Raw genomic sequence first — 19,972 nt, 5'->3', positions numbered from 1 at the left:
TGTACCATATTTTGTTTAAGTGGTTGAATACTTGAGAGCATTATACATGTTAATCAATACATAAAAATTACAAACAATGCCATAATAAATATTCTTAAACATTGCTGTCAGAGATATATAAAGATGTCTGAGATGAATTTGCATTTGTAGAATGACTAACACAAAGTCTCTACGTACTTAAAATTTGATAGATAAGTGCCAAATGCCTTCTGAAAAGCTTTAATAAAGATATATTATTGGCAATAATATATTAGAATTTATATTCATCTTAAATGCTTTAGTGCTAAGCATTGCATGTTGATTTCCCACTTAGCATGTCCCTTGGTATAATTTGTATTTGTAGTTTTCTAGGAAAAAAAAATCCCATCGAAATACAGATTTCATGCTTTAATCAATAAGTGACTCTTCATAGTACGAAGAACTGCCTTGAATTTTTTATTATTTTTTTTCCTATAAAACTTTGAAACTGTTTCTTAGGCAGAAAATCCCAGAGATTGTCCATTGACCTGTTTGGCTAATGGTCTGTGATTTTTCTCACTAGAAGAGCAAGAAGCAAGAAAATATCACTTAAACACCCCTTTTCAAATAAAATAGCATAAAAATGGGAACAAATGAACTTTTCTTTCAGACAGATACAAGCTGTCCGCCTAGAATATGACCTTTTCTCTGAACTTATTTCTCGTGCTATCCCAGAGGGTGACACACAAAAGAGTAAAGATTCTGTATAAGAGTGGTGGGGATTGGGGGTTGCACTCACATCTGAGCCACAAGGACACCAGAAGCCCTTTTACAACCAGAAAATACCAGCTTTGTGTCATACATTAAATTCTAAGAATGAGAAACACAAAGCCTGGAATCCACATTGATATCTAACTATGCCACAAAGCTCTCTTATGCCTTGTGACAAAGAGCTTTGTATTTGTACCTTCTGAATCTTAAGAATCGAAAAGAACAGTCACAACAAATTAGTTTTTCTTAGGAGGGCATTCAACTATATTGATTCCTTGAACTACCTAATATTACCGACAGAATTACATTACCTATATTTTGTTTTTTTTTAAGAAAAGAGGAAAAACACATTTAATGGTGCAGGATATCACTGTCTGCTACACTTAATGATATTTTCTTTCTCTTATATTTTTACCTTCTTCAAATTTGAAAAAAAAATATAGGAGTGCTTTAGTTTTTTAGGTTTTTTTTTTTTGGTGGAAAAATAAACAATTTCTGATTTGAGTGTAATGTTAGGAGATATTCATCAAACCAAGTTACAAGTAAAAAGGAAGACAGAATCCTAACTCCTCTATATTGGCTGTAGGGTAGGCCATGAAAAAATCAAAATTGAACACCCGCTGTGGGCTACTGTGGGAACAGTTAGGAAATGTCCTTTTGTCTTGGACTGACTTTGATGGGTCTTAAATTTCCCCTTGCCCCTTAGTTCCCTAAGTAATGGAATGGAACAATTTCAAGGACGGAAGAGGGGCAAGTCGTTGGGTCACAGTCAGGAACATGAGCCAAAATCAAAACCAGAGGAGCTACATTATGAAACCACACCACCAATGAAACCAATGGTCGGTCATAAGCCAGGTTTAAAGCAAGGGAACCACTTACAGGTTTAATGGCTAGTGTGGCTTCTTCAGCTTTAGCATTAGAGCCCTGATAAAATTCCAATCAGAATGCTAAGTATCATCAGTCCTCAGTCACTTGGTGCAAATACCCTGTCTGAAGAGTTGTATCTCCTTTGCACCTGACTTGCCACAAGTTCTGACACAACGGTCAGGCAAGAGTCAGAACAGAAAAAGACACCTGTGGAGGAAATAAAAATAGTGATGTAATTGCAGCGTTCCCAGGTTGCCAGTTGTTCATTCTGTCAGGTGCCAGGCACTATGCTAAGTGGTTCACTACCACAGTGTCAGCTCACAGATAAGGATGTTTCTGTAAACCCAGCCTTGCCCCTGACTGACTGAGAGTCCACCACCAAAGTCAGTCTCTTTTCCTGTGAAGTGGAGATGATAAGTCTACTCCCTTGGAAACCATCACATGGACTTTAGGAGATGATAACTCTACAAAGAATAGATTATGTATCTGGAGCTTCCCATGTTCTGGGCAGTATGGAATGGGGATTATCATTTTAATAGGTAGTCTGTGAGATAGCTGTCATTGTCCCCATCCTACAAGTGAAGACATGGAAGCTCAAGAAATGACTTAGCCTGGGTCACAAATGAAAAGAAATGACGTAAAAGCTATATAAGCCCTTCCCAAGAATTATTCTCAAAATTATAGTCCTTATCTTGAATAAGGCCTTTTTATCAGCTCACATTTCAAGATATTTTCTTTATTGTGGAAACAATTATTATATGCCCTTTGGGATGATAGATCGCGCTAATATCTTTTTATCATCCTTGAACAGGAAGAAAAAGGAAAACTACTATACTTATTCTCAAAAGTATCCTTTTAAAGTTTTTCCTTTTTTAGATTTCAAAAATATTGAATGTTTTCTGTATTATCACTAATTATGTTAATAGATATGCAGAAACAGAGTATTAAGGGATAATGTGGGAAAAGTGTAATGGCTTCTAGACAGTATTCATGTACTAATGGATGTGCCAAGCTATTATTGTCATTCAGATTGAGAGGGAACTTTCTCCTTAATGGTTTTGAGTGTTCCTCTGCTTGAGAAGTTTTACAATCCATTCTGTTTTCTCTATATAAGCCCTTCCAGTTGTCTTGCTATTTCATAATTTAAGTGAAAATATTCTATTTGCTGACCTACCAGTGTTAAAGTCAACTAGTATTTTATTAGGGGGTGTGTCATGATTTGAAAACACCTTAGCTGCATTGGGAGAATAGGGGAACGGCAATAATTCTTTAAGTTAATAGTCTAGTTTTACTTTTTAGGTGAAACAACTATTATAGGGGTAATGGAAGAAGAAAAATGAAAGGGGTGTAAAAAGAGAAAATTTATTACTCAGTTGGTTCAATTTGTTCTCATTTTCTAATATTTATCTGCTAATCTCACATTTTTTTTATCCTAAACTACATTCTATTAACATCTGCTAGTAGAGCCTGGCACAGTGGCACATAAATGTGCAAACTGGGAGACTGAGGCAGGATGATTGCAAGTTCAAGGTGAGCTTCATCAACTTTGTAAGATAAGATTCTGTCTCAAAATAAAAACAGTAAAAGGCCTAGAATGTAGTTCAGTGATACCCTTAAGTTCAATCAAAAGAATCAAAAAATATTAAAAATGCTAAAACAAATTCCATACACACACACACCATACACACTAATGGATTTATTTTTCTCATTTGCTTCCATCAGCCATATTGCATATTAATAATTATAATGCTGCATTGGTCAAGTGCAAAGGGATATTCACCTTAATATTTTAAATAACATGTTAACATTTTCCTCTCTCCCTATTTTTTCCTCTCTCTCTCTCTCTCTCTCTCTCTCTCTCTTTCTTTCTTGAATTTTGTCTTCATGAAGCAATCACCCATATTTCTAAAGGAAAAATTTGCATCTGAGCTTATTTTATAAAGCCAGAATTTAAGAAAAATTCAGACTACCACCTACAATATCATTGTTTTAGAGTATTGATACCAAATATTTATACACTGCTGGAAATAATATTTGAGTAAACTAGATCCAAATGTGACAATTATACAGTTTCCAAAAATGAGAAATAGAACCTGTTGGACATGTCTCCCTGAACCATCTAAACTTATGTGTAAAGCAATTTCCTCATTTATTTGATTTTCAAAAACTTTATCACAGGATTTATGAGTCCATATTCTGTTGCTATAACAAAATACCCGAGGCTAGGTATTATATCAAGAAGAAGTTTACTGAGCTGAGAGTTTTTAAGCTGAAAGTCCAAGATAGGGCAGCCTCATCAGTTCCTTCTCTGATGAGGACTCTCTGGCTATATCACAACATGGCACATAGCATCATGTTGGGAGAAGGTACAAGAGTGAGAGTAAAAGAGATTTAGGGCTCAAGTTTTCTCTTTGTATGATTCACTCTTGCAACAACTACCTGGGGTCCTACAAGAAATGTCTTAATTCCATTTGAGGGTGCACTTCCAATGGCCTAATCTCTTTTCTGTGGGCTCCACCTCTTAAATATTTTACCCCCTCAACTTTACAAAATTGAGGATCAAGCTTCCAGCCCATGAACCTTGGTGAAACTTAAACCATTACGATCTGTAGTTGAGACTCATAGGGTTGTTCTGATGGCCCACATAATTAACAAATAAGTAACTGTGAAGAGTGGGGACTTGAATCATGGTCTCTCTGACTATCTTATGGCTGTGTTGCTGGGAACATTCCTATGCAAAAGGGTAGGTCAAGATGGCCCACTTGCTATGGTGACATCCAGCCTAGGAGGCTCACTGCAAAAGTGCAGAGCTATATCAGTCTTGATGCTTGAATTCAGGCACCAACTTCCAGGAACAAAAAATTCTGAGCATAACAAGATAACCCTAATGTCTAGCCAGTCCTGCATTCTTCAGATTGCCTGCTTGGCTGAAACTTCACAAATCACCTTTTGATAAAGCCTATATAATAAACATTATATACTAGTTCTGAGTCACTGTTCCTCCATCAGAAGTCAGTGTCCCACCTAGCCCCAGCTTTCTCTCTATGTCTGTCTATTTTTCTATGTCTGTTTTTCTTGTGATCTTTAAAATTTCAATGAATATATAAATATTTTTCTCAACATGAGGCAAATATTTAAGTTAAAATACTAGAGATAGATAACTTAAAAGGAGAGCAGATTTATTTTGACTGATGGTTTCAGAGGTATCAGTCTCTGTCACTTGGCCACACTGTGTGGCAGTCCATCATGACAGAAGCATGTCATAGAAGAGGCTGTTGATCCCAGGGCACCCAAGAAGAAACAAAACAAAACAAACAAAAACAAAGGAGCAGCCAGGGCATCCCCTTCACGAACTTGTGCTCCTCCTGCCTCAGCCTCCCGAGTTCCTGGGATTACAGGTCTGTGCCACTGTGCCAGGCTGCTAGAGTGACTATTTAAAACAAAATCTTAACAAAGTGATGGAATAAGTAATCCACATGTATGAGGAAGAAAATGTTTTAATAAAAGAAAAAAAAAGAACACCAAGTATTTGAGTCAGAATGAAACTTTATAGTAGGAAGAATACCGAGGAATTCTAGGGAGCTAACATTGGGCATTGTTGGAGAGTCATGGGAATTAATGCTACAGAGAAACAACAGAAATGGAAAAGGTCAACTGTTGGGATCCATTGTTAGAATTCTGATTTCATATTGATGAGTATGAAAACTCATTGAAGGTTTTTGATTATAGAATTGGCATACTACAATTTACAAATTACAAATGGGCAAAAGACTTGAGTAGACCTTCTCCTAAGAAGATACACAAATGGACCTCAAGTAAGTGAAAAGATTTTCAACACCGCTAATCATTAAAGAAATTCAAAATCACAATGAGAAATTATGTCACCTGCTAAAATGACAATTATACAAAAAATTAAAATTGAAAAAGAAAAAAAAATAGGTTTAGAGCCAGAAAATGGCAAATGTTGGTGTGGAGAAGTGAAGAAACAGGAATCCTCAAATACTTGTCAGTGGAAGTGTAAAATGGTGCAGCCTGTGTGGATAGCATTATGGAGGATCCTCCAGAAATTCAAACTAGAACTGCTATATGATCTACCAATCCTCCTGCCTCAGCTTCCCAAGCTGCTGGGATTTACAGAATGTTTCTACTCCGGCAGTTGATAAATACTCAAACATTCAATATTCACTCTGTGTATCCACTTATAATAAAAATAACAAATTAATTTCCATCATTAATAAATTATAATGGTTACCATGTTTCTAGAAAATCTTAATGATATTATTCAGTGAAGAAATTTTGTGATTAAATAAATCTATAATTAAATAATGGAATACTTTTGGTAAGTATTGTCGTAAGTATTTTTTTTCTCTTTTTGTGTACCAGTAATATGTATTTATATTGAGGAATTTTCTAAACATCTGAAGATACATTTCTCCATTACCCCTTTGGAGAACAATAAAGATCTGTATGTATATGTCATTTTTTTTCTCTTTGGAATAAAGAAAAAACAAAGTTTCTTCTGACAGCATGATTCTTTATTTTAGATTCTCTTAAAAATACCACCTAATTAATTTCATGTAGTTTCTGTATTTGAGTTCTCTGAACAGGAAGATCCTCATCTGCAAATAAGGCTGGTATTTCTGATAGCACCATTGGCATACCCACTTATTAACAGCATTTTAAGGAATGGCTATTGGAGAGGCATTATTTTGCACTTTAAAAAGTGGGGTTTGTATTTTTCATGGAGTTTATACCCTATTAGGGAAAGACAGTCTTTCTGTCTTTCTTAATAAAAAAAAAAAATCACTTCAAAATTTAGTGTTATCAAATCGGCAAAGACCTATTGAAATATGCACAGGCCATGGAGGGTAATGGCATTAACGGTTTCAGAGGTTAACTAAACTCTATGTGGAGATACTATTTAAACAGAGATCCTATGACAAGAAGGGGTCAACCAAGCAAGAGAAATACATTCCAGGAAAAGGGAAGAACAAATGAATCGGCCTTAAGAAGGAAGCAATTGAGAGGAGAATAAAGTTTAAAACCCAGTAAGTGTAGGGGAGAATACTGAAAAGGTGCTCAGGAAAACTATACAGAATGGAAAGGACAGAATGTTTTTTTCAATATAGGGCGTTCATATTGCATTATAAATGTTGTGGGAAGCCATTGCAGAATTTGTACAGAATTCAGAGATCTTACATAATTTATCCACATGAATCTTAATAATTTTTCTATTTGTTCTTTGATAGTTGTTTTATTTTTTCTTTTTTTCTTTCTTTTTTTGCACTTTCTGTGTTCTGGAGTGATATTATTTCTTAGATGCCCTTAAAAACAAAATGCTTAGTTTCTAATTAGTTCTACATAGTAGAAGTAGCTGGCAGAAGTTTGACATGTTAGGCATGAGAAAAAGCCCACTTATATTTATGGTACAGGATCTTCAGGAGTGGTTAAAAACCCTTTATTGGCTCCACTGTATATCGAATAGCTCATTTTTCAACCACACCTTTGATGTCAAATGGCATCAGCTACTCAGCTTCCACAGTTCCACTTCCCAATTTATAAGGATAACAGTGATTTTTTTGTTGATCCTAATCTCTTTGTTTTTTTTTCTTGGTTCTTTTATCTGATTAGCTTTTAAAACACCTTTGTAAAAAATCTTGAGTATTAAATTTCCCATTGATTTAGCATGTATTCTCTTTCCTGACTGGTTCATTTCTCAAGGTCAAGACGGGTAAGCATATGGCAAAGTCAAGATGAAATTACTCCAGAGCCTAGAACATAATTTTAGAGTGTTTACGTTTAATTTATTATTAGCTTGATGACCATAATGTTTACAAATTGTTGGCTCTCTTGTTGATTTCCTCACCCAGTGTTGAGATATCTAATAGGAAAGCTTAAGGTATTTACTTCTGTGTTCCCAGCATCTAACCAAGTGTCACTTAATAGTCATATATTGGACAATTAAACTGCTTCTCACTTTGTTTTGCTCAACAATCCCCAGTTACAGGACACGATGTCTCATGTTTTAGTCAGCTATTTTGCTGCTGTTATTAAAGGATATGTCCAGCACAACTATAGGGGAAGAAAAGTTTGAGGACTTATGGTTTCAGAGGTCTTCCTCCAGAAGAGGTCGGCTCCATTCCTTAGGGCTCGAGGTGAGGCAGAACATCATGGCTCTGTGTGTGGCAGCGGGAAGCAGCTCATATCATGGTGGTCAAGAAGCAGAGAGACTCCAGCTCCAGATGCAAAATATATACTCCATAGCCACTCCCCCAATTAGCTATTTCCTCCAGCTACACCCCACCTGCCTCTAGTTACCACTCAGTTAATCCCATCAGGGATTAATTCACTGATGGGGTTGAGACTCTTACAATACAATCATTTCTCCTTTGAAATTTTTTGCATTATCTCACATGTGACCTTCTATGGGACATCTCATAACCAAACCATGACATCTCAGCTAATCACCTGCTTTCTGGATAGTCCTGACAACATGGAACCACTTTCAAGAGTCTGTGTACAACAGACACAGATGGACATATGAGCTTTCTTAAACTCGACGACTCAGAATTTATGATACTTTGAACAAAATCCAAAGTAAGACCTCAACTCCTGCATGCCACATTTTCATCATATTGAAATCCTTAATTTCCCATGGTTGCAATTCACAAAACTATTGAATACAAAATACTACCTGTCATGGTCTCAAGGTTTGTGTCCCCTCAAAATCTGTATGTTGAAATTCTGACCCCCCAAGGGTGATGATATTAAGAAGCATGGCTTTTGACAAATTGATTTGGTTCAGAGGAGGTCATAGACATGGCGACCCAATCATGGATTTGTGCCCTCAGAAGAAGAAGAAGAAATACTAGAACTTCTTTTTTCCATGTGAGGAGACAATGAGAACTTGGACATCTGCAAACTAGGAGAAGAACTCTTACCAAGAATGGAATCTGCAAGTACCTTGATCATGGTCTTTCCAGTCTCTCTTTTTTTTAATTGATTTTATTTTTTTAAAATACATGACATCAGAATGCATTACAACTCTTATTACAAATACAGAGCACAATTTCTCATATCTTTGTATATAAAGTATGTTCACACCAATTCATGCCTTTATGCATGTACTTTGTATTTTTTCATTAGGATTCTTATTACACATATATACCACAATTTTTCATATCTTGTTTTTATATAAAGTATGTTGACCCCCAGTTGGAGTCTTTATACATGTACTTTGGATAATGATGTCCATCACACTCCATCCTTTCTAATCCCCTTCCTCCTTCCTTTCCCTCCCACCCCTCTGCCCTATGTAGAATTCGTCTAATCCTCCCATGCTCCCCTACCTACCCTACTATGAGTAAGTCTCCTTATATCAGAGAAAGCATTTGTTGTTTGGGGATTGGCTAACTTTACTTAGCATTATCTTTGCCAATGCCATCCATTTACCTGCAAATTTGCAGTTCTTTCCAATCTCTATAACTGTGAGGAAAAAAATATGTCTACTGTTGAAGATGTTTAGTCAATAGTACTTTGCCATAGAAACTCAAGCTAACACATTATTTAATATTTAACTCAGATACAGTGACTTTATGGGTCATATCTTAAAGGCCATGGGGTCAGCAGCCTGTGGCATTGTTGGGAGGTGTTAGAACCTGGAGGAGGTGAAGTCTCTTAGAAGACAGTTAGATGCTGTAGTGTGTTCAAGAAGTGTGTTGGGCCTGTGGACGTGCAGGAAGAAGGGTACATTGGTAGAATGAAAGCATTCAACTCCCATTAACGTAAATATATATATATATATATATATATATATATATACATATATATATGTGTGTGTGTGTGTGTGTGTGTGTGTATATATATGTGTGTATATATGTATATATGTAAACATATATGTAAAACAAATTATTAATTTATCAAGAATGTTTTGTGTGATATTTCTGAATAATGTAGCAGTTCCCTAGCTTCTTTCCAATGCTTCAATATAGTTTACAAAATTTATTGCCATTTAATGGAAAATGAGCAAACAATAAAATATTAGTGTATGGACTTCAACAAGAGAGTGTCCTGGCTTATTTTGTTTTGAGCCATATTCCCATGCCCCCAATAATGCTCAGAACCTATTAAAGCCTAGATTTTTTAAAAAACAATCAACTGAAGAAATGAAGTATAAAATGATTATTGATATATAGTTCATTGGGTTTTCATGAACATTAAATGAGTTCAAATGTATGAAATTGCCTGTCACAAAACAGATGTTCAATAAATGTCAAAAGTCATTCTTCCTCTTGTGAGGTGTGAATATGTGGCCTATCGTGCCGATAATAAGCATAATCAAAAGGATCTTGAGGAACCGTCAATTCTTTTTCTGACTCATAGATATCAAGGTAAATTAGACCAGAAAATTCCAAATCAGGTCTCATCTTCTAGGTTGAGTCTTTGGATGTCTCTAGTAAGTCAGCTTTCTTTAATCACATAGTTCTGCCCTGGACTACTGCCCTGAAAAAAAAAAAAAAACACTCCTGTGCAAAAAAATCATTTCTATTTCTCACAGTATGAAGTTTATCAAAACCCTACTTTGGGCCCAGATTTAGAATGCAAATGTGAACAGGTACAGAAGCTGGCTTCCAAAAATGACCCTTGAGTGAGCATCTTACTCCTCCCTTAAGGGATAGACCCTTCTCTGGTCTTATAACATGTTTGATCAACAGAATGTGACCAAAGTGACACTGTGCCAGTTCTGGATTTAGTCTGTAAGAATTGGACAACTTCTGCTTTTGCTTTCTTGGACCCCAGTCACCATGCGAAGACACATAGCCTAGAATACTAAATGGTAAGAAGGCATGTGAAAAGAAAGGTCACATGAACCACACAGGAGAACCCTGCTGCCATCAGCACCAGTGAACCATACAAGTGAGTCAATCCATTTTAAATGTCAAGGTCCTTATTAAAACAAAATTTTTTAAAAAAAAATTTTAAAAGTCCTAACCTGTCCCAGATGGATGAAGCCACATGAGAGATCCCAAGCAGAGTGTGTGTTACTGAAGCAGAGCTGCTCTCAGTCAACTACAGAATTGTGAGAAATGATAAAAGCAAATTATCTTAGATCACTAAATATAGCCTGTTACACTGTAACAGATAATTGAAGCAATGAGACTGTTTATATTCTCAGGGTATCAAGTGAGTCTGATACAAGATGGAAGAGAGATTGAGACAAGAAGCATGTCACATAGGGAACAAGAACTCTGCCTTATTTTCATCATGAGAACACCTTGCATTTTGGGGGAAATGATCCCCACACTTTGTATAATGTAAAGAATATTCACCAAAATTCACTGTAGCAGTTCAACTAATACGATTTATCATGCTATCTTCTCTTTTTTTTTCAAAATACACACGTTATTAAGTAGATTTTATTTGACATCTGCATTATGAAAATTAAATGATAAAATTTGATGACCTTTAATATTTTGCATTGAGCTTCTCTCATCAGCTTATCTCAGTTCTCCAAAAGGTCATCACCAGCTGTACTAGGGGATCAGTTAATAATGTATTAATATTTGCTTTGTAGGACAAGGAATCATCCACAAATCAAAACACATAAACATTATGAAAATAGAGTTTACCACTATTTGAAGCAACTCGAGTGGGAGGAGCGTGCTATTTTTACATAGGTTTATTGCTTGGCAGTAACTACAGAGAATAATAATATGAATGTAAAAACGGTGACTTTTTTGATGTAAGAGCCATCTTGAATAGTGTAATAAAGTGGTAAAAGTAGCAACACACTGCACTGAAGTTTAAGCTGCCTGGATTTGAGTGAAACTTCTAATATTGATTATAAGACTGCAAACAAAACTCTTGGACCTCTCTGAGTTGAAGTTCCTTATCAATAAATGGGAATAAAGCTCCTTTCCTAGCCTGACAATTGTGTGGCTGTGAAAATCAATTGTAATACCATTCAAAATGTTTGTGAAGTGCAAAGTTCTTTATTTCACAACTTTTTTAAACCTAATGAATACACTTTGCTCAACTGAAGTTATCTCAATCCCTTTTTATCTTTTTAATAGAAACCTGTGTGGTGTGTGTGTGTGTGTGTGTGTGTGTGTGTGTGTGTGTGGGCTGGTCAGATCTGGAATTGGACCTATTGAACCTATCACCATTGATCGCTAGCCGGTGCATGGATCACCATTCATTCACTTTGAGTGGCAATTTCTTCAATTGCAATACAAGGTAATCTTTCTTAATGGTGTAGTTGACTTACTTGGGGTAATATATCAGATAGGATATTTTCTGTTTTCCCTAATGATACACGATCCCTTCCTTCAAGGCTATTTTTCTCAATAGACTGACCTCTACAATTGGTATCGTATGGGTCCCCCATGCTCTCTAGCTTCTTGTTGGGTCCATAGTGAAAGCCATTTATAGGAGGGAGTACAGTGAGAGGAAAGAGAGATCAATTCATGTTTACACTGCAAAAGTTTGAATTCCTCTGAGTCTATGACTCTTGGTAGGCCAAGCTTCTATCATCACCCCAGCTGTCTCTGGCCTCCAGGGCCTGCAGGCTTTGTTCTTCTGCCTTAGGGTTGTTGAAAGCTTTTCACTGTGACAGCCCATTAGGGTTTTACCATTCCTTGCTTGTTCCTTCAGATGCTTACATTTCTTTGACTTTTGTAAATAATTCTTTTATTTTTAGGTAAACCCATTTATGTATTCCATCTGTTTTCTCCACAGGACCTTCAAAGTTTCCAATCTTAGACTGCTGCCTGTCACATATTAATCTCTAAAAACCATTTGCATATATTATTATAATTGTACTAATGTTGATTTTTAAAAATGTCTGACCCTATGAATCTGCCCTTGTATTTCTTTACTTTCTAAATGTTTATGTTGTTTGTGTCAGGGAAATATTACATATCTGAAATAATTTTGAAAAAGATAGGTGTTCATATTTGTGGAATACAAGCATGTAAAAAAAGAATTTAAATAACAGAGCATATAAGAAAAATATCAAGCAATTGGTGTGAGTAATATGGGAGTATGTGACTGTAATAAAAATATACTATTATAATACTTTAACCAAAAACACAGTTTCCAAGTCATCTATATTAACTGAGGATATAAACAGAAGTATATCATGAGCCAGACTCTCTACTCCTACACAGGTTTGAAATGCATTATTGGTGAGGATTAACTACACATCCTGTTCTTTGGCTTTAGACCTATATTAAAATTACTTACAGTTCTTTGAACTTATTTGTGGATACCTTAAGTTAATGGTTTATTAAAAATAATAATTGTCTTAATTGTGTCCTCACAAGGAGAAAAAGAAATTTAAATAATAGATATAAAATGTGCAGAAAATAAATAGAATTATATTTAGCTAGTTATTAGCTAGATTGATGGATAAATGGATAGACTGATAGATTTACAGAAAATGAACAACTGGCTATATAGGTAATATCATATTAAGGTGGTGTATCTTCTCTTTGAATATCTTAAAAATTTAAATTCCAGTAGATTTTCATCATAATGGAATAAAGAAAAAATAAAACGTATCTCTCTTGAAACTTTATTGATCCTACCATACCAATGTTGCCATAGGGTATTCTATCTATATTTTCTTTAGAAGATATAATTTTCAGTATTTCTACCCCCACCCTCCAATTTTATCCCAATGTCCACTAAGTGTCATTCAAAACACTCTATTGTGATCCACCTATATTTTGGCCCTTTTTTTTGTTTGCATCTGAAATGGAGCAGACATCTTGTTTACCAGAGACCATAGGACAGTGAATTCACTTATTGATTGACATTATCAAGCAGGCAGGCAGACACTGAAGCAGGTAAAATTGCTTTTTTTGTGTTGTTGTCTGCCAAACTTTAACAGAGAAAGTGATGTGCTTTTGCCAAGCAGGGTTACTATACAATCAGGTAATGGGTCTTAAAAACGTTGCAAATGTTAATGGTGTTAGATCAATAATATGACTACCATAGGTAAAATGCTGCTACATATATTATTAAGATATTGTTCAAAATAGAGTGACTCAAAGGACTTTGGGAATGTATGAATAATTGCAGTATCATTAATACAATAAAATGCTAATGGAAGTTTTGTCATACAACATGCTGTGCGTATTTTTTTTCCTGCAAGATATCAGAGTGGTTTTGCATTAATGCATGATACAGACCCCCAATTACTCCATCACAGTCTCATCTTCTAAATATAAGCCAATTCAGAAAGCAAAAGATGCTATTATTTCTCTACTCATAGATTTATTTTTTTCAAAATAGCTCATGAAATGAGAGCTGAACAACATCATAAGCATTTCTTATTACCCTTTATTTTCTGAATATTAATTATAGTGATTAAATAACACTGGTCTTGATACTTTTTTCTGAACAGATCTTAATATCAAATGTTAGTGTCAGCTTTGAAGAGTGCCACATACAATAAAAAATACTGTTTGCTAAATTGTTCAAAGAATAAGCAAATATGCAATTTCAATGAGGCTAGTAAAACATGAGTTAGATTATTTCCATGTATTGAAGGAAAGTTCATTAAAAGCTATTTTAAAATTAAGTTGTCTCTACATATTCTAGGTGTAGAAATAGATAAGTTACATGGATAGAGAACAAGGTAGATATCAGAGAAATGATCATGGACTCAAATAGTTGGCTGTCTTTTCCCTCCTCCTTCTATATTTCCAATTTTAAAAATCATCTCCTGAAATTTGTCTTGTTGAAGAAAACGGCAGTGAGAAAGAAGAAAAAAAGAAAGAAAGGAGAAAGAAAGAAATAAGGAAGGAAAGAAAGGAAAAAAAGAAAGAAAGACAAACCAAAAGAATAAAAAAAAATAAAAAGAAAGACACACACCTTAAATAAGGAGAACACTTTCACTTCTCATAAACATGGAAACACAGGCCAGCTTTGGGTGAAATAGTCTATGGGCATTCAGAAAGAATCTTTTCAACCTAACTCATATTCAATTCTATTTCTAGCTCAAGCAACTTGAGCACAGTATTCCTAGTATCAATTTTATTTTGTACAAAATACAGCTGTCTAATTGCTAACTGAGAGGGGAAAATATATTTTTTTTCCTCAAATTTCTGATGATCTCCATTGGTTTCTAATCCTGTCACATCTTTATTTTAAAAGTGCATTCCTTTTGTCTTTCCTAATAGCTCAATGAATTTGTTATTTGACTAAAGTCTTATTATTTTAGTATTCTAAAATTTGGAGCTTATCATACAAAAGAATACACTATTTTTGATAAAAATGGAAAACAATTTTTCAAATTTTCAAAGATCTCATTGTATAAAATATCAATATATAATTATGCTTGTTCTGACTAAAAGTCACATAGGAGCATGAAAAGATGGATTATTCTATTGGGCAGGCATTACCATCTCCTTAACTTCATATGGAGCTTCAACAGTTCTCAGCTACAGAATATGAGTTACCCCATGTGCCCTCCAAACATATGCATGTTAAACCCATGCTAACTAAAGAGATGTCCAACTGAAAAGAGTAAGAACACAGAGTGTCAGGTACAAACTGATAGCATCAAAATTATCACAATCAAAATTATCAAGTTTTAGGAGAAGATGGTAACAAAGTTATGTAAAGCCAGGGAGGAAGAGAGGGTGAATCAATCAGTAAGAATAGGCTGAGGAGAGAGCTGAGTAGCTTAAGTGACAGGACTGCCAGGACATTGTATATATTTATATAATTAATCTTTGTCTCTGCTGAAGCAGATCATCCCTAGAGGCCTTTAAAGACATAGATGCGGATCAGGCATTCTCTTCACATCTGTTTGCATTTGTATTTTTTTTCATATTTATGTACACTGTCTTAATCCATTTCCAATTCTTTCTCCTAGTTTTGATACTACCTGTAGTTCTCAATTAAAATGAGAACTACAGGTAGTATCAAAACTAGGAGAAGAAGAAGAAAGATGGTAGAAGAACAATGATGAAGAATGTGATTGGGCCCACTCACTGGCGGGGCCAAAGAGAGCATAATACTACACAGAACTTTGGTCATAAAGGAAAGAGAACAGGTCCTCAAGACACAATTTTACAACTTGAATTAGGTAAAAACATGGATTCATTGGTGAAAAATACTTCATCAAACTATATATTATCAACACTTTGAAACTACTTTTCTTAAGTATTGGGATTGGTTTTTAGAGTCTAGAACTTGATGGGAACTATTCCATTATGGTACAAATTTGGACAAATCCCTGTTTTTCAAGCTGAAATAAAGCACTTTATCTAATGTCACTTTCTGCCTACATACGAACTGCACCTAAGTATGGGTAACACCAAACCATAGACTTTGCAGGACATTTCACATGTTCAACACAAAAATTATTTCACTATTCACATATACAAAGATGAAATCCTGGGGACTAGTTATCCAATCTAATGGATTTAGTTTATTGATAATTCAAAGATAAAGAAATTATCTATATTTGTTGAAAAAATACATGCTTTTATGTTATAAAAATAATAACTTTATGTACATACTGAACTTTAATATATTTTAAATTTAATATAGCTTAGCTTATTTGTAGAAAAACTTCAATATTACCTAGGGAATGAATATCCTCTCTCCTCTGTACTCCACATGGGGCCATTTTGGAACCAATAATGCATTTAAGTGTTTGTAATTATTAAGTGTGTCCAGGGACAATTGCCACTTCACACAATTGCTGTCTTTATACTATCTTCTAAATGTTGCTAGTCTCATTACTTTAATTATTTTTGTAATTGATTCCTAAATTTTACTATTAGGTAATTTAATTAATGATTCCATTGTTAACTTCATGGTTGTTAAAGTATTTTTAAAACGACCTTTCAATTTTGTAAATTAACCCAGGATTTGAATTTTTTGTTAATAATTATGAAATTTGTTCCCGGAATACAAGAATGACCCTTAGGGAATTTCCTGCTATTGTTAAGTAGATAGCATTGTAAGAACTCTGAGCATTGATCAAGTGGAACAGTTCTCCAGTGATTAAAGCATCAATGAAGATAATTCTCAGTTCCTCCTTTGATGGGTAAAAAGGAAAGCAAAGATAATTACAGTCAAAGAGTGATCCTAAACATTAATTGGTTTCTATTTCTAAGTAGGTTTCTATCTGGGGGGAGGGAACTCTCAGCTATTTTTTAAGCTTAAATCTTATCACACCACTTCCTTACTTAAACTCTTTAAGTGAATTGCACCAAAGGCAAAGTTGAAAACGCTCAGCTACCTTATGAGACTCTACCTAATCTAGCCCCTGCCTACCTCTTAACCTGATTGCTTGCTCTCCCTCCCTCTCTCTCTCTCTCTCTCTCTCTCTCTCTCTCTCTCTCTCTCTCTCTCTCTCTCTCTGTCTCCCTTCTAGCTGTAGATCCCTTCATTCCCTCATTCTCAACCACACTTCTTCTTGGCACAGGACATTTGTAGGAATATCACTCTTCTGCCTGGAAAAACTCATCTTCCTATAATCATCAAATCAGCTTTTTTATCCTCTCATAAGGAAACCCATCTTTGACCCCTCATTTCCTTACAAAACACCTTATTTCTAATCACAGAGCCCTATGCATACCTCATTTGCACAGTTATAACTGTGTATTAGATATGTGACTATTTGATTATTTTTTTCTCCCACTAGATACTGAACTTACATGGGAACAAAGACTATATCTATTTGTACTTACCAATGTGTTCCAACAATAAAATAAAACATGGTGCATTGTGAGTATTCAATAGATTAGTGTATATGAGTAAATATTTTTTTAAAAAAATAAACACAAGGTGAACTTTTAGACATGCTCCAAATAAAGTTTAATGAATATAAATGGGTTGAACTGAAGGTTAATACAACATGTTTGTTTCAGAGACAGACCCAATTATGTTCAAGTTGTGCCTCTTTAATTAAACTGGTCTAAGTTACATGGTAAGGTGAAGAACTTTGGGGAAATTTCTGAGGATGAAATGAATTAATTTGGTATGGAACTTCAACAAAATTTAATTAATAAAGTACTGTGAACACAGTAGTTTATTGATGCATTTATTCAACAGATATCTATTGAGCACATATTTTAGCACGACGGGATCTGTGTTGTGAGATTTAAAGCTGAACTCTTCAGAAGTACCACTCATTGGCTTCACAAACTTTTTATTTCAAAAACTTTTCTGATGCTATAGTAATCGTAATGTCACCATAGTCACTTAAAGACTTAATAAAAAGAGTCCAGAATGAGCCACATTGAGATTATAATTCAAAACAATACATTTCAATTTCATATGCATGATGGAAAATTCTCTATTATACCTTTGATTTAATATCAAAACTATTGTCATATTCTAACTTCTGGAATCCACAAACAAGTGTGTGACTGGGACCTCTCAAGTTAATGCACAAATTTCTCTTATTATAACTTTTCTTAGTAAGAATTTTACATTTTTTGCCTTTTTACTTTTTTTGTTTTACTTTTTTGCTTTTCTTTAAGTTTCTCTTGATGAGGGGACTAAACCTTAATTCAGTGACCACTCACTGCAGTGAGTGGGAGACTTATGAGTAATATGAAGCATTTCCAACAACTATTAAAAAGAGTGTTGGTCAAGATTTAGAGCACAAAAATAACACACTATACATAGAATAACACATGTTCAGTTTGGAATCTCAGTTGGTTGGTTTGCTTAAAACATGCTCTGAATGGCAAGAGGGCTACAGAATGTGCAGCCCAATTTCAGGTTGAAATTTATCACTTTAGATCATGAAATTATAAAATTGATTCTTATTTTGGTTATTGTGCATATGACTCAGAATCCATGCTTTTGAGACACAAGGATAGCGTTCGTATATACACTTATATAAAGCTAGGCAAAGGATAAAGAGATAACTGAGGCTTCAAACATCGCATTTAAAATTATATAAAGAAAGCAAAACATCAGCTTGTCAATTAATCATAACAGAATCTTACTGTGTGCAGAACCACCCAAAACTATTATATACAGTTATTTTCCCCATATTTTATGAGAAAGCAAATTATTGCTCAAAGATAACAAATAAGTTGCCAAAATAGCCTGGTAAATAACTGTAAAATGAATTAATTGTTTATCATTTTTTTCTCTGTACTAGATGACACATATACAAGAAAAGAAACCCTACTTAAGTCGCTGACAAACTCAAAGGTCAGCAAGATAAGACATCCCAGCCCTCATTTTTTTTTTCAAAAAAAGAAAAACTTGTTTAACAATGACACATGGATCAAAACACATTTTTGAAAGATCCATATTTTAGTTAAGAAGTTTCAAATTTCCAGCATAATAAATGACATATATGAAAAGCAAATGAATTATATCACATTGGTGGAAAAAATGAAAGATTTTTCTCTAAAATAAGAAAAAGTCTAGGAAACCCACTACCTTCTCTTCTATTCCAGAGTATTGAAAGTTTTAACCAGAGTAATTAGACTACATAAGTAAATAAAGGACCTGAATATTTGAGATAAAGAGGTAATCTCTGTTTGGGGTGACATGATATTACATGTATTTGACACTAAAATTTATGATGAAAATAATTAGGAAGCAAACAAAAAGGCAAAAGAGTTTTACACTGAAACTTATAAAACAATGCTAAACAAAACTTATAAAAAAGATATCACACACTAATGAATTGGGAGACAATATTGTTAAAATATTCATATTTCTTCCTAAAAAATCTTTATATTCATTGCAGTTTCTATCACAATACCAGTGATTATTTTAATGAAATAGAAAAAAATTCTAAAATTTTTTGGACACCCACAAGAATAGGAAAAGTCACAATACTCTTAAAAATGAAGCACAAACCTGGAGCCCTCATATTTCCTAACATTAAAACATATTTAAAAGCTACGTGAGTTTAACTAATTTAGTACTGATGTAAAAACAAGCATATAGTCCAAGAGAAGATAATAGTAAGTCTAAAAATAAGTGCACGTGTACACAGACAATAGATATTCAACAAAAGTTTCAATACTGCACAATGGGAAAGTGATAGTGCCTTCAATAAATGGTGCTGTGAAAGCTGAATGTTAACATGCAAAAGAATGTAGTTGGACATTTTATAAAATACAGAAAATATAAAATACAGTAAACTAAATATTTAAATACAAGACATGGAACTATAAGACACTTAGAAAAAATATAGTGGAAAAACTTCATAACATTGGTTTTAATTTCATTGGTTTTCAAAACATTGGTTTTCAAAAGGCAGAGGAGCTCAAATCACAAATAGACAAGTGGAACTTGATCAGATTAAAAGCCTTTTAAAAACTGGTAGATGCAATCAAGACAGTAAAAAGTTATCTATAGAAGGAAAGAAAAAATTTTC

This window comes from Ictidomys tridecemlineatus, chromosome 15, assembly GCF_052094955.1.
Source record: "Ictidomys tridecemlineatus isolate mIctTri1 chromosome 15, mIctTri1.hap1, whole genome shotgun sequence".
Lineage (NCBI taxonomy): Eukaryota > Metazoa > Chordata > Mammalia > Rodentia > Sciuridae > Ictidomys > Ictidomys tridecemlineatus.
This window is presented reverse-complemented; position numbering follows the sequence as displayed.